At 33.2% G+C, this 14913-nt stretch overlaps 1 pseudogene; it reads left to right on the forward strand.

Moving 5' to 3' along the window:
- The first annotated feature begins 3587 nt into the window (after window positions 1–3587).
- LOC114182257 (cytochrome P450 71AU50 pseudogene) lies at window positions 3588–4632 on the forward strand (annotated as a pseudogene).
- Window positions 4633–14913: the final 10281 nt, after the last annotated feature.

Consider the following 14913-nt stretch of genomic DNA (forward strand, 5'->3'; position numbering starts at 1 on the left):
TGAAGCAGGATGTCGCCCGATATGTATCGTCATGTTTAACCTGTCAGAAGGCCAAGATAGAACATCAGAGACCGGGGGGAATGCTTCAGCAGCTTGAGATACCCGAGTGGAAGTGGGATAGCATTGCTATGGACTTTGTCACTCATTTGCCTCGAACCGTGAAGAACCACGATGCTATATGGGTGATAGTAGACCGTCTCACCAAGAGTGCTCATTTCTTAGCAGTAAATTTGAGGATGTCTATGGTGAAGCTAGCACAGTTGTATATCAGTGAGATCGTGAGGTTGCATGGTGTGCCATCGAGTATAGTCTCTGATAGAGACCCAAGATTCACCTCTCGCTTTTGGCAGACGCTGCAAGATGCTATGGGTAGCAGGTTGGCTATGAGCTCCGCGTATCACCCTCAGACTGATGGGCAGTCCGAGAGAACTATCCAATCTCTTGAGGATCTTTTACGGACGTGCGTGCTGGACCATCTGGGTACGTGGGATGAGGTCCTACCTTTGGTAGAGTTTACATATAATAACAGCTTTCACGCCAGTATTGGCATGGCACCTTATGAGGCCCTTTATGGCAGGAGATGTAGGACGCCCTTGTGCTGGTATCAGGATGGGGAATCAGTGGTAGTGGGACCAGAACTCCTGAGGCAGACTACTGAGAAGGTCAAGCTCATACAAGAAAGAATGAAGGCATCTCAAAGCAGACAGAAATCATATGCTGATCAGAGGAGAAGACCTTTAGAGTTTGAACCAGGGGACCATGTTTTCTTGAGAATTACCCCGACTACTGGCGTGGGGAGAGCCATCCGTCAGAAGAAGTTGTCTCCTAGGTTCGTCGGTCCATACCAGATTCTGAGAAGAATTGGACCAGTGGCATATGAGATTGCCCTACCTCCTCCCTTGGCCAACCTTCACCCCGTGTTTCATGTTTCAATGCTCAGAAAGTATGTACCTGACCCTTCCCATGTACTTGAGATGGAAGATCTGCGGATCAGGGGAGATCTCACAGTAGAGGTTCAGCCCGTGAGTGTAGGAGATATTCAGTTGAGGCAGCTAAAAGGGAAATCCATCAGACTAGTCCAGGTCATTTGGGACAAGAGGACAGGTGATTCCACTTGGGAATTAGAAGAAAATGTAAGAAAGTCATACCCACACTTGTTCTCTGGTAAGTCTCAATTTTCGGGTCGAAAATTTTTGTTGTTAGGGAGAATGTGATGCCCTCTTTTATTTCTTTCTAAAAATAGAAGCATTTCTCTTCTTCTTCCACATTCTCTCAAGTTCTCTCTGCAACTCAGCCCTCTCCTCCCCCATTTCTCTGAACTACCACCTCACAGTTTCTATCTTTCACATTCAGACTCTGGAAAGGGGCAGCCAGCAGGACCCTCCGCAGTTCCTCCCTCAGCCTCTACCCTTTTTGGTGAGTTATACCTCCAATTAGGTTCAAGCCCAGCTAGAATTTCCGAATTTACCTCTGAATTACGAATCTGATCATGTAATTCTTTCTTTTTCCTGTTGTGGTGAAGGGTCCTCTTAGATCAAGACTGAAAACTCTGCCACTTTGCCAATTTCTTGACTCCACCAAGTGAATTCTTGATAATTAGGTAAGGGAAGCTAACTCTTTAGCTTATTTTGGTGTGGATTGTATTTGTGAACGTTTTGAGTGCATGATTGTTCGTTGAATTGATGTTGGATGTTGCTGGTGTGTGGTTTTGGGCGAGGGATAAGTTTGGGCGAGTTTGCATGTGAAGAACAGGGAGGATTTCCTGATATTTTCGCCTAGGCGAGTTACTCTCGCCTGAGCGAGAATATCAGAAGGGAAACCCTGCCACTTCACGAAATCTCGCCTAGGCGAGTTGGATGTCGCTTGAGCGAGACGACCTCTCGCTTAGGCGAGCCAGCTTCGCCTGAGCGAGAATTCGTCCAGATTTTTCTTTTGCCACTGTAAGGGCTCTCGCCCAGGCGAGGGTAGCCCGCCTAAGCGAGATAACCTCTCTAGCTTAGGCGAGACCCTCTGGCCTAAGCGAGATCCCCTGCTGAAGGCTGTTTTCTTCCACTGTTTTGCTTCTTTGATGCTTGATTGGTTGCTATGAGATGATGAGAATTGATAATTGCATGAAATCTTTGTGCATGTTAAACTGTATACAGCCATTGAGTGTGAATGTGATGGGAATGGAGTGTGTTATAGTTAGGATTTCAAGGGAAATCCTAAAGTGGGTGATTTAGTGAATGTAAGGGCATGAGGACTCAGATTGGTGATATCCTGACGCTTCCAGTAACCATTAAGACTCAAATAGAGTGTGATGGATTACGTCGGGGGAAGTAGCAGGAGGTCCTGGTCTATGATTCCGATCCATCATAGAGGTGATGGGATTTACCTTGAGAGTGGTTGGGTGAATACCCCTTGTGCCTGAGACTCTGCAGAGTTAAGGGACCACTTCAAGTGCAAATCACCAAGAGCTCCAATGCCACTTACATAATCCGGATATCGAGTCTAGAATGAGATGTGATGTTATAGTCAGGATTGACTGCATTTGATTTTAATTGATTGGTGACAAAAGTATGTTTGCTGTGGTAGTGTAGAAATGTGACTTGCTTGATTTATTCCGTGCCCAGTTAGCTTACCCTTTTAGATTCTTTTGTGTTTTGGGTGTCTTCTATTCTCTTTTGCTATGACCGTCCTTAATGAATGGCGCGAGCAGATAAAAATGCAGGTGAAGGTACACCTTTCTCGGACTGAGGTTGAGTGAGTTCCTAGACGCTTCCCGGCTGTAGTAGTTACTTATTTCTCTAGTAAATGTTAGGACGTTTTGTAACCCTCAGTGATGTGGGATGTACATAAATTAGTGTATGCACTCCTTTTGGGATGACTGTACTAGTTATGCTGACCTATGTCCTTAACTGCTTCTGAATTATTGAAATTTAAATGTTTCGCTTCATAGTTTAAAAACTATAAAAACGGGATGTTACAAGTGTTGTCTTTGTTTTCGTCTAATTTGTCTCTGTCCCACCAACAATTATAAAACAAAAACTACACTTTGATAAAACTAAATACATTTTAAAATATATTCTAATAATATGTATTAAAATATAAAAAATATTAATTTATTAAATTGTGAAGTAGTTATATTTTTTCTTAAAGATATGTGAATATATATATATATATATATATATATATATATATATATATATATATGATCTACTATAATAATAATTCCCATCAAGGAAATTCCAAATTTAATTGAGTTGGGTTCGATTCAACTCATTTTTAAAAAGCATGAAATTTTTTCAACTCAATCTAGTTTAAACCCGTGGTGAGTCTAATTCATTCACCACTTTGAATTTATTTTGACATCTTTACTCATATCCATACAAGAAACATATTCATAGAATGAGAAATATCTTTTCACACCCACCAACTACCAACAAATTTACAATTCATTTTTAGGATGGTATGATTATTAAAAACATATTTTTTATTTGTAAAAATAAAATAAAATAATAGGCATGAAGTGAAGTAAAGATTTATTCGATATAAAATTATGTATTGTTACTTTCTTTTACACACATGAAATATTTACGTTTCACATCATGACAATCCAATATTCGGTATAAATCATGATTAATTCATAACCATATATCTTCTCTTTTCTATACTCAACTTTCAACTATATAAATTTTTACTTTATTATGCTTTAATATGTTTAAGAAATAGTGATGTTAAGGTTTACAACTGTACATGCGATCATGTGCAGGGAATAAGAAGAAGATCAAAGAAGGCCGCGAAATCATTTGACGAGTTGTTGGAGAAAATAATTCAAGAGCACGAGAGTAATCGTTGTGACAAAGATAAAATACACAATAAGGACTTTGTGAATATTTTGTTGTCACTCATGCACCAACCTAATGATATCCAGAACCACCATGACATCATTGATAGAACAAACGTGAAAGCGGTTATATTAGACATTATTATTGCATCTTCTGAAGCCTCTTCCAAAACAATAGATTGGGCCATGTCACTACTCTTGAGGCATCCATCTGTCATGAAGAGACTTCAAGAGGAGCTGAAACATGTGATCGGAATGAACAAACACGTGGGGGAAAATGACTTGAAAAAGTTGTCTTATTTGAACATGGTGGTGAAGGAAACATTAAGGCTTCACCCGATTGGACCTTTACTAATACCACGCGAGTGTAGAGAAGATGTTATTATTGACGGTTACTTCATAAAGAAAAAAACAAGAGTTATAATAAATGCATGGGCAATAGGACGAGATCCTAAAGTTTGGGACAAGGCCGAGATTTTTGATCCTGCAAGGTTTGAGAATGACAACGTAGACCTTCATGGAAATGACTTTCGGATTTTACCATTTGGGTCAGGTCGAAGAGGGTGCCCTGGGATGCATTTAGGTTTAACTACGATTAGTCTTGTTTTGGCTGAACTGGTGCATTGTTTTGATTGGATGCTTCCATTAGGCATGCATTGTGATGAGTTAGATATGGAAGAGATATTTGGACTCAGCACACCAAGAAAAAAACATCTCTTAACTAGGCCAATTTACCAGCTAGCTACTTAGGTTAAGAGAGAATACTAAAGCAAAGTAAGGTCTATCTAGATATATTTGTGGTTGATTTCAATTCCTATTTCATACATGTGACACATTTAATAAAATAATAAAATAATTTCAACAATAATTTTTATTTTGGGTTTAAGTAATCTAATGTTTTTTAATTAAATTGAATGGTTTAAGTCTAACTATTTTTGTTTGTTATAATTCATTACAAGGTGAGAGTTAATATATTTTTCTCTATTTTTTGTTTTTGCAATTGTGCTACCTGTATTTAGTATTTTGAGTGAATGTCTTTGTTTTGTATATTTTAGAACAATCTATATAAGAAAACATCACATTACTGACATAATTTTATCATAATATTTATCAAAGAAAAAAAATAATTATTAACAATTTTTTTGTCATTAGTAATTATCGATAAATTTTCTCAACTATTAGAAAAATTTGTTTTATTGACAAACATTTGTGATTACCGACAAATTTTAACCGGCATTGATAATGAATATTTTTTGGAGAAATATTTAAAGTGAATAATTTACATTGATTGAAAATAAGTAAGATGAATGATATATAAATAAAAAAGACTTTTAAATTTATTAACTTATATGTTTTTTTAATGAAAATCTTTTTTTTTGTTGGGTGCTAAATACCAACAAATAGAAGTAGAAATTTAGATGGATAAAATATTTTATGGAAATTTGGAAGATTTAATTAATCATTGAAGAGAATTTGATGAATAAATATGTCATTTTAAAGACAAAGGCTTTGAATATGAAGGACAAGTTTCAAAAGTATTTGAAGGAGTACAGTAGTGTGTTAGCTTTTGGAGTCATTCTCGACCCATGACTAAAGGTTAATTTTATAAGGTATTGTCATAAAAAAATGGATCTTTTGACTTATGAAAAGAAAACTTAGAAAATGCTAGAAAATTTCAAGATGTTGTTTGGAGAATATGTAAAAAACTTGTCTATCCCTAGTGGTTCTCTTTTCCAATCTCTTAAAGAATTTCTCTTCATGTCTCAATTCAATATCAAAGAGAGTAAGACCAAAAGATCAATGATTATTTCAGTAAGCATTTCATACTTAATGTTCATTATTTTCATTTTTTTCTTATTTTATTTTGTTTTGATAATTAATATGTATGTAACAAATTGTAGGATTTTAAAATGTATCAACATGAATCATAATCTATAATTGGTAAGAGCGAGGTAGATGTTTACTTAAATGCACCAACAATAAATAATGAAGAAAGAGAAGATTTTGATTTACTCAAGTATTGAAGACTAACGAGAAAAAAGTTCCTACACTGTCTATAATGGCTCGAGTTGTGCTTAGTATTCCCATTATTACTGTGACATCAAAGTCAGCTTTTAGTAAAGGTGATCCTGTACTTTCCAAATATAGAAGCTTTATTCTTTATAATCATGTGAAATTGTTGATTTGTACTCAAAGTTGGTTATACGGATTTTATGAAAATCCTAGTGGTAAGTTTATATATTATTGTTTTTAAAATTACTTACATTAAATAATTAACTCTAGACTAGTATTTTGATTGCCTTTCAATTATTTATGTGATAGATGAAGTTGTGAATGATATTTTTGGCCATGAGGAAATCGTTGATGAGTTTAAACTTTCTGAAGATGTTGAAGATTGAGAGGTTTGATTACTACTTCACATGAACATGCTTTTAACTTCATATGAACAAGTTTGATTGCATAGGACATTTTTTTTACTAATTTTCAATGTTCAACTTATATCTTCTCAACTTGAAATTGAAATAGATATTTTTATTCTGGCAGCTTGGACTTGTAAAAAACAAAAACATCTTGAATTATTAACTCCTCTTACAGTGATTATATAACTCGTCTATGTAATTCAAAAAAAATTTAATTTATTGATCTTGAATATATAATATAGCGATTTAAAATTTATATATTCAAAATCAATAAATTTAAATAAACAAGTTATATAATCTCTATAAAAGGAGCTAATAACACCCTCGTAAAAATAAATTCAACATTCATATATAACACAAAAATAATTAATTGTTACAATTAAGCATAGTAACACATTTTGTGTTCCTTAATTTCTCAACATGATTTTAATTTTTGTTTCCAAAACTCTTTGGAGATATTGGTAGTGGAGTCTTTTTTAAAAAAATGCTTTTAGTTTTTAAATTTTTTAAAATTAAATATAAAATAATTTGGAGATATTGGTAGTGGAGTCTTTTTTTAAAAATGCTTTTAGTTTTTTAAATATTTTAAAATTAAATATAAAATACACTGTAAATTAAAATAGGCAATATTTTAGAATTGAAAAATTAAAAAAAATAATTTAATTAAAAAATATATTTAGTTTTTTGTAATTAATAAAAATCTTATTTAAATAATGATAACGAACTTTGAATGTATAACATAACCAAAGTGAAACTAAAATGATAATTTACAAATAAAAGATATGAGCTTTTATACGAAAAGAATTTAATAATTGTTAATAACTTATTTTCTTAAAAGAAACTTTCATAAATTTAAATTATATATATATATATATATATATATATATATATATATATATATATATATATATAATGTTATTCAATCACATGTTTTTTAGCTATACATATTAATTAATTAGCCCAAGTGTCACTAAAAAAATGAACTTTTAGCGTCAATTAAGTTGATTGTTTAGTGATGGTTTTAATTGTCATTATTTTAATTGACAATTTTCTCCATTAAGATATCAATATAATTATTTAAGTGTTTCTGAATTTATTTTAAAAAAATTTCATCTAACATCTAACGACAGTTAGAACTTTCAGGAAAAGCCATAACTTTTAAAAAAGTACTTAAATATTTAGTGGCAGCTTTAACTCACTTAAAATAATTTTAAAAAATTTTCATATAATATTTGTGGCAGCTATAAGCATCAAGAAAATCACACTTTTTTTAAAAAAAAAAAAATCGGTTTGACAAGAAGGCCTACATTGTTGTCTCTGGAGGCAGTTTCTGCACTTGTGAATATACTGCAATGTTCCTGGCCATTGGATCTACGTGGATTCAAGATTTTTGTTTCGGCCATTGGATCACTTTCTATACAATATTTCAAAACAAGGGTGACACTTTTGTTCCTTTGTTTTATTATTTTCAATAGAATCAATGTTTAGCATGATTTCACTTCTGGTTAGTTAATTATGTAATAGTGAAAATAAATAAAAGTTAGCTTGTTTAAATATATTATTTTGTGTCATTTTAACATGTCACTCTCCAAATTCTTAGTTTCTTACGTCAAGTATTAAAACTTTAATTTTATTAATTTAATTTTGTGTTGAAATGATTAAATACATGTTTTGTATATTTAGTAATTATCAGTTATGTTTATTAAAAGTAAAATTAGGGTTAATATTCAATTAATCTTAATCTTTTTAATATTTGTCTTTCCTTCCTTGCTTTGTTAAGTTTAGAAGCCTTAATATTTCATGAAAGTTAATTGCATAATAACGTTAATTTTTTTTTTTCGTTTGATGACGTGTTTGACAATTATTAAAGATCTAATACATGTTCAATTATACTAATATTGATAAAATTCAAACAATACTAATCGAAGTAAAGTTGTATTAAAACTGTATTTCCATTTGTTGTACTAAAAACGAAGTATGTCATTACCTATTGTTCTTAATTGACTATTTTACCTAAAAAATGAGGTTATATATATTCTTTTACATTTTTCGGTTGACTTGAAAAAACAAAAATATCTTATGTCTTTGATATTATCTCTATTATTATTATTTTTATTATTTTAAATAAGTTTTTGTCTTTAAATTTTTTTAAAAATTAAAATTAATTTATTTTTAAAATTTTAAAGCATTTGGTCTTCTCCTAAATTTATGGATCATAACAAAATTTTATTAAGTTTATTTAAGCGTGTTTCTCAGCTAATATCAGGACGGCTCAAAGATAAAACAAATAAAATATGTCTTCGGATAAAGAAGACTTAAAAAAAATATTATTGATATTTCTTTATTAAATTAATTACAAAATTATGTTTATAAAACAAAGGTCTCAAATTTTTTTTTAGTACTAGTATATCTTTATTAAAATTATGTTTAAGAAAAAAAATACCCCAAAAAATATTTTATTACTAATATAGCTCTATTAAATTAATTACAATTTATATTTGAAAATAAAATTTAATAAAATTATTATTAATTAGTGTATGTTAAGTTTTATTGGGGTTAAAAATGATAATTAATGAGTTAAAACATTTTTTTAATAAATTATAATTTTGTTTACGAGAAATAGAATTATTAGTTTTCTATATTCTATTATAATCAATCTTGATTATATTTTCTTCTTTTATTTTTTTGTGACTTCTCTTCCTCTTTCTACTTTATTCTCTTCGAAGAGTCTTTTTTTAGGATTTTCGCATATCACTTTTCTTGAATCTTATGTGACTTGTGTGTACCAATTTTTTCATCCCCATTACTAGTTAGTATGTTTTTTCTTTTTATTATTGTGTTGTTTATTTTATTCTTTTTTTTATATTTGTATTCGAATTAGAAATATGTTTCTTTTGTCCAGTTTTATTTTTTGTTAATTTTCGATTTACTGTTAAAAGCAGGTTTTTCTAATTATCTTAACCACGAGGGGATCTGAATTGATTAAGAAGCTTTTCTCTGGTTTAAGGTGAATCTTGAAGAAATCTTTAAGTTTTAAAGCTCAATTAATCAATTTCGCAATTCTGGGTTAATGGTGTAGAAAATGCGGGAGGGTAGTGCATAGGTGAATTCCTGACCTATTTAATTAATTAATAAATGCGGGAGGGTAGTGCATTTATGACATTAAATTTTATTTTGGGAGGGTAGTGGTAAGTTGGAAAATAGGATTAGGAAATAAAATATTATTTTGGGAAGACTCTTGGTTAGGATATTGTTTTTAGGGATATATACCTTAGACTCTTTGCTAATTCAAACCTAAATGCATGCTACACTAGGAGAGTTTGGGTACTGATACGAAAACCAATGGATATGAAAATTCAAATAGAGAAGAGAGTGGTTTGAATGGGAAAAATCACTTAATAATGCAAGGGTTTACATTAGTTAGGGATAGTGACGATGAGGAAGATTGGAAGAAAAATCTATATGGTAAAGTATGCTTATAAGAAGTTGCAAAATGGAATCAAAGGTGAGGATGAAGTCCTATACAATAAGTTTTAGAGAATTAAAGCCTTACCAATAGCTAAATATTTTGCATGTTGAGTGATGTTAAATAAAGTCGCAACATATGACAATTTATACAATAGAGGTATAGAGTTGGAAACTAGAATGTGTGTAATGTGTGGAAATAATGAGGAGACAATACGTCATCTCTTTTTTAGTTGTAGAGCAACAAATTATATATGGAAATTGTGCGATAATTAGGTTGGAATATCTTTTGTACATCACGAGAGAGCAAGGGAACATTTTCTACAGTTTCAAATTCCTGACCTATGTAATAAATGCAATCAGGTGTGGAGGTGTATGTGGGTGATGATCATATGGAATTGCGAAATAAATTAATAAATTAATAAATGCGGGAGGGTAGTGTATTCATGACATTAAATTATGTTATGTAATTTATTAATAAATGCAGGAGGGTAGTGCATGTAACGTCCCATTTAATTTAATACGTAAAATTAAAGGAAACGTCACGTGATAAAAGCATAACAACGCAGTCCTGGGGTCCTTAACATTATCCCTACGAAACTAGGCACACCACGATGCCGATAAAGGAAAGCTGAATACGAACACAACGTAGAATGTAGCGTAGAAATACGGAAAGAAATACATGGGCCACGGCCCTAAATAAAACACGAGGAAAACTCCAGCCCAGATGGCTAAGCAGTGGTATCACCATTCGCTTGTTGACCCTGAGAACCTCGTCCGACTACTCCCATCAACCAAATTGACGATCATCGCAAGGCAAAAAGGCCACATACAACACAAACATACAACAAAACGGGTAAGCTAGAGCCAAACAACATATTCCACGTGCAATCCAATATATATATATATTCATCATCTCATCCACATAGCAACCAAACATGTTAAGACTCTTCATTCAATACACTACGACTCGACTCGACTCATCCGGATACGTATAACTTGGTCGGATTCAGCGGATGCTTGCACTTGTGTGGGTACCCCTGCTCGAACCTGAGCTGCTCGATCCTGAGCCATGTATTACCAGTGTTGCAATGAATCAAATCTCTCCCACCACAAGGTTAGCCCTTAGTGAGTTTCAGGCCTCCTGCTACTCCCACCACCAGAGTCAGTCTGCTCTAAGTGAGACTAACTGGCTCCTCGGAGTGTCAGGATGCAACCTTACCTTGAATCCTTACCTAGTTATACAGATGGGGCACCACCATGAACACCCACTAGCAGGGGCCATGGAATTACGTCCCGACCACTGAAGCGCGACCCCGGAGGTCTCACCTAGAGACCCCAAGGAATTACACGCTGACACGGACCAACATTCATAAATCAGCAATTAAGAGAATATTAAATTATATTTTACAATTCCATATCAACCCTTGAAGTTTAATCCTCATATCAATCACATCTCAAATCCATACCTCTGATCATCACCACCCCAATGAGTCTGGGGTCTCATCTCATATTAATCACGTATTCCTTTAGTTCCAACCCATTCATTCATTTCACATGCCAATATCATACCCAACCCGTCATACGCAATTCATGCATCATGCCAAACATACCTCATGCTCCATTATATACATATCACTCATCATACAATCATACTCAACCAAAATAGATCACTCGGGAACCATCAAACATCCAAAACATAGCACAGTCTCGCCCAGCACCTCGCTCAGGCTGAGGGGTCTCGCTCAGGCGAGACGTGCTCGCTCAGGCGAGCCTCCCTCTCGCCTAGGCGAGAGTACAAAAAAAACAAGGGCATGGCAACACGGGATCTCGCTTAAGCGAGATCCCTCTCGCTTGGGCGAGTTGCCTGCTCGCTCAAAAGTTGAGCGAGCCGCCCGGGCGACGTTTCGCGCAAAAAACTTAGGCGAGCTCCCTGTTTCATCTCGCCTAGGCGAGATTGACTCGCTTGGGCGAGATTTACAGGTCTCGTCACTGTTCTTCACTGTAACAGTCATGCATATCCAATCAACCAAGCATAACAAGCATTTAATCACACCAAAACGAAGGATTCATTCATGAAATCATTAACTCACTCAAGAACAGCCAAGACAACACCTAAAATACTGGAACCCTAACTTCCCGTACCTGGGATAAGTTAGCAAACGACCCCAACACGCCCTCGGTACCGAACGCACGAGTTCAACAACCCACGGAGTGAACGAAGAACTAAAAAGACAGCGAAACAGAAACACGATATGGGTTACTTGGGACCCCAGCTGTGAAATGAACGAAAGAAACAATGGAGGAGGAAGAGGCTAGCACAGAACTTACATGGAGTAGGGCACAACTTCGAGCTAGTTTGAAGATGACGAAAAACCTAACCCTAGCAGAAGGGGTGGCGGCTGCAGCTCCAAGCAAGGACAAGGGCAGAGTTCTCTGAAAATGGTAGGGTACCCTAGGGTTTTAGGGCAGACCTAAGGGCATATATACCCTGGGCCAACCCTTAGGCCCACTTAGGGGCAGCCCACTAACCTTTAGGGCTGGAAAAACAAAAATAAAGAGAATTTAATTGGGCCTTACAGTGCATTTATGACATTAAATTATGTTATGTATGAAGTGAAAAAGTACTAGCTCAAGTGGTTGAGAGTACTTTAATTGTGTGAGAGGACTTGGATTCGAGTCCTATGTATGCTAATTGTGTGTGTTTTTATTGTTATGAACATGATGGGTATTGTCTAAAGTATGCTATTCTGATGTTGCAATGTGACCAAATTGGATTTTGAGTGGGACATGGGTGGGGGTGAAAAAAGGAAAGATAGGGATGGTTGTGGCCATGCAGTATAAAGAAAGATTTTGAGTGGGACATGGGTGGGGGTGAAAAAAGGAAAGATAGGGATGGTTGTGGCCATGCAGTATAAAGAAAGAGTTTGAGTTATTGTTATATTATTTTGTATTGGTTATACATGTATATGTATGTTTGGTATATTTATGTGTGTTTCAACTGTTAGCTCACCCTATATTTGGTATATTTTGGTTATTCTATTTTTAAATATGATGTAAAGGCTCATGGCCTACTTGACTAACTCACAGTTTTGTATTTATGGACTTATTGGTAATTTAATGAAGTTTTACATTTCCCGTGTTTTGGGAAACGAGGTATTATTATTAAATAAGGTTATAATAAATGATGTTGATATATTATTTCTATTTTATTTTATTAAATTCGTAATATCCGGATGGGATGTTACAAATGGACTGTTTTAACTCAATCAAGAAAGACTGTGAGAGAAGAGAAAGAAGCAATGCACACCAATTTATATTGGTTCGATTCAAGATGAATCTACATCCAGTCTTCTCCTAAGTAACTCACTTAGAAGGATTCCACTGACACAAATAGGATCCAAGAATTACAAGAACACCTATATAATTCTAGACCCAAAAAACCCAAGAACTTGATTTAACAATCAAGAACTCCCCCTAGGAGCAATGCATCCACACACTTGCACCTAGGCCTACACTTCACACAATGAAGCATCTGTAATCAGAAATACAATAAATAGAATCAAGAAACGAATACACTTATGTTGTGCAGATTTGACAATATGCTCCTTGATTCAAGCAAGACCCATCATGGTAGAATCAACTATCAATCTTCTTGGATATGCACTTGAATGATCTTCCAGAATGCTCAATATCTCTGTGACTCTCATAAGGCTCTCTCTCAGAAGGAAAACTGCATGATCTGTCAATTTTCTCCACGCTTAAAACAGATTTTAAAACCAGCTTTTATACAGAGTTCTCTGTTGTCATTAATTGATTAGCACTTTACCTAATCAATTATCGTAAGTATATTTTCACTGCCTTAGTGCAATACTCACAGCTAATCCATTGGTTAAACAGCTAGCCATTCATGTTTACACAAGCAAGAGTGTAATGGTCCATTGCAGCACAAAGCAGGCCTAATATGCAGCCTGGTGCAGGCTTGATTTACAACTGATAAAGATAAACCACTAGCCTAATACATGACCTAACTAGACCAAGTCTATGTTCTATTCTAATCCAGTAGACATCATCAAAACCATTCTTCATTCATAGGTGAAGTAGCTCCCCCTTCCAACATTTACGTGTTTTGAGAATTTTTTTTCATATATCTTGATAAAGATTTGAAATTTTTCTACAAAACTATTAGTTATATTAAGACCTTCTTTCCTTTTTTGACCAGAATAAAGTTGTATTGTTTTAACTTATTCATTTTATACTGATGAAGTTATTGAGCAATTAAAGACCTTCTTTCCTTTTTTGAAAACTTCATGGATTTAAGAATGCATTGAATTCTACCGAGGAAATGACTTTTGAAATGAATATAGAACCTAAATTTCGTGAAAAAACGTAATAGACAAGTAAAGAATAATTTGATGAAAATGTTAAGAAAAAAATTGTAAAATATCTTCAAAAAAATATCTAGAATTGATTACTTTTTGTATCCGATAGATAAAACAATTAGTACACTTCAAAGTAAATTTGAACAATTTAAAATATATGAAGATATTTTGGTTTTTTTATTTAGTTTAAAAAATTAAAGTCACTAGACTGTGTACATTTTTGAAAGAAAAATGATAAAACCTTGAAAAAAATATTTAAAACATGATAATTTATTAGATATTGATGGATTTGATTTATTTCCAAAATTGTAAAATATCTTCAAAAATATCTAGAATTGATTACTTTTTGTATCCTATAGATACCACAATTAGTACACTTCAAAGTAAATTTGAACAATTTAAAATATATGAAGATATTTTGGTTTTTTATTTAGTTTAAAAAATTAAAGTCACTAGACTGTGTACATTTTTGAAAGAAAAATGATAAAACCTTGAAAAAAAATCTTTAAAATATGATAATTTATTGGATATTGATGGATTTGATTTATTTTCAAAATTGTAAAATATCTTCAAAAATATTTAGAATCGATTACTTTTTGTATCCTATAAATAAAGCAATTAGTACACTTTAAAGTAGATTTGAATAATTTAAAATATGTGAAGATATTTTTAATTTCTTATTTAGTTTAAAAAATTAGAGTCATTAGACTATATATTTTTGAAAGAAAAATAATTAAACCTTGAAAAAAAACTTAAAATATAATAATTTATTGAATATTGATGGATTTGATTTTTTTTCAAAATTAAATATCTTAAGAAA

This window comes from Vigna unguiculata, chromosome 4 (assembly GCF_037176805.1).
Source record: "Vigna unguiculata cultivar grain cowpea cultivar isolate G323 ecotype 2 chromosome 4, ASM3717680v1, whole genome shotgun sequence".
NCBI classification, from domain to species: Eukaryota; Viridiplantae; Streptophyta; class Magnoliopsida; order Fabales; family Fabaceae; genus Vigna; species Vigna unguiculata.